Source organism: Haliotis rubra, unplaced genomic scaffold (genome assembly GCF_003918875.1).
Source record: "Haliotis rubra isolate DU_JTF1 unplaced genomic scaffold, ASM391887v1 Scf2382, whole genome shotgun sequence".
Lineage (NCBI taxonomy): Eukaryota > Metazoa > Mollusca > Gastropoda > Lepetellida > Haliotidae > Haliotis > Haliotis rubra.
The window spans coordinates 14,722-17,001 of record NW_025766428.1 but is presented as its reverse complement, the minus strand read 5'-3'; the positions used below and the strand labels follow the sequence as shown (position 1 = coordinate 17,001).

Here is a 2,280-nt window from a genome sequence, read left to right as displayed (position 1 = left end):
TAAAAATACGTGAGTTCGTAAGCATCGAAAATGCCTCAACACAATATCAAACACGAGGATGCAATTGTGTCCTTTCAAACAAGACAATATTTTCTGCCTCTATTGTCTGAGAATGGAAGCCATTACCCGAAACATGTGTTTTTCTTCTATTTCAGATGGAAAGTGTCCTACATAGACTGGTGTTGCCGACGAACAATTTTACACCTCATCTTGTAATAAATCATGCATACCACACAGGTCTATAGTCTGTAATATATGGATACACCCATATGGCGTCACAAAAAATATCATCTACTGTAAACAATCTTCATGTCAGGACAACAAGCATACCACACAGGTCTATAGTCTGTAATATATGGATACAAGCATATGGTATCACAAAATATCATCTACTGTAAACAATCTTCATGTCAGGACAACAAGCATACCACACAGGTCTATAGTCTGTAATATATGGATACATGCATATACCGTCACAAAAATATCATCTACTGTAAACAATCTTCATGTCAGGACAACAAGCATACCACACAGGTCTATAGTCTGTAATATATGGATACATGCTTATACCGTCACCAAAATATCATCTACTGTAAACAATCTTCATGTCAGGACACCAAGCATACCACACAGGTCTATAGTCTGTAATATATGGATACATGCTTATACCGTCACCAAAATATCATCTACTGTAAACAATCTTCATGTCAGGACACCAAGCATACCACACAGGTCTATAGTCTGTAATATATGGATACACGCATATATCGTCACCAAAATATCATCTACTGTAAACAATCTTCATGTCAGGACACCAAGCATACCACACAGGTCTATAGTCTGTAATATATGGATACATGCTTATACCGTCACCAAAATATCATCTACTGTAAACAATCTTCATGTCAGGACACCAAGCATACCACACAGGTCTATAGTCTGTAATATATGGATACACGCATATACCGTCACAAAATATCATCTACTGTAAACAATCTTCATGTCAGGACAACAAGCATACCACACAGGTCTATAGTCTGTAATATATGGATACACGCATATACCGTCACCAAAATATCATCTACTGTAAACAATCTTCATGTCAGGACAACAAGCATACCACACAGGTCTATAGTCTGTAATATATGGATACATGCTTATATCGTCACCAAAATATCATCTACTGTAAACAATCTTCATGTCAGGACACCAAGCATACCACACAGGTCTATAGTCTGTAATATATGGATACACGCATATACCGTCACCAAAATATCATCTACTGTAAACAATCTTCATGTCAGGACAACAAGCATACCACACAGGTCTATAGTCTGTAATATATGGATACACGCATATACCGTCACCAAAATATCATCTACTGTAAACAATCTTCATGTCAGGACACCAAGCATACCACACAGGTCTATAGTCTGTAATATATGGATACATGCTTATACCGTCACAAAAATATCATCTACTGTAAACAATCTTCATGTCAGGACAACAAGCATACCACACAGGTCTATAGTCTGTAATATATGGATACATGCTTATACCGTCACCAAAATATCATCTACTGTAAACAATCTTCATGTCAGGACAACAAGCATACCACACAGGTCTATAGTCTGTAATATATGGATACAAGCATATGGTATCACATAAATATCATCTACTGTCAACAATCTTCATGTCAGGACACCAAGCATACCACACAGGTCTATAGTCTGTAATATATGGATACATACTTATACCGTCACCAAAATATCATCTACTGTAAACAATCTTCATGTCAGGACAACAGGCATACCACACAGGTCTATAGTCTGTAATATATGGATACATGCTTATACCGTCACCAAAATATCATCTACTGTAAACAATCTTCATGTCAGGACACCAAGCATACCACACAGGTCTATAGTCTGTAATATATGGATACATGCTTATATCGTCACCAAAATATCATCTACTGTAAACAATCTTCATGTCAGGACACCAAGCATACCACACAGGTCTATAGTCTGTAATATATGGATACACGCATATGGTATCACAAAATATCATCTACTGTAAACAATCTTCATGTCAGGACAACAAGCATACCACACAGGTCTATAGTCTGTAATATATGGATACATGCATATACCGTCACAAAAATATCATCTACTGTAAACAATCTTCATGTCAGGACACCAAGCATACCACACAGGTCTATAGTCTGTAATATATGGATACAAGCATATACCGTCACAAAAATATCATCTACTGTAAACA

General features: G+C 36.6%; 1 long non-coding RNA gene across 1 annotated transcript; it reads left to right on the top strand.

Moving 5' to 3' along the window:
- The first annotated feature begins 203 nt into the window (after window positions 1-203).
- LOC124278493 lies at window positions 204-2,062 on the top strand. The gene is made up of 3 exons (XR_006899105.1): window positions 204-237; window positions 1,623-1,721; window positions 2,019-2,062. It is a non-coding gene; the product is annotated as an uncharacterized LOC124278493 (long non-coding RNA).
- Window positions 2,063-2,280: the final 218 nt, after the last annotated feature.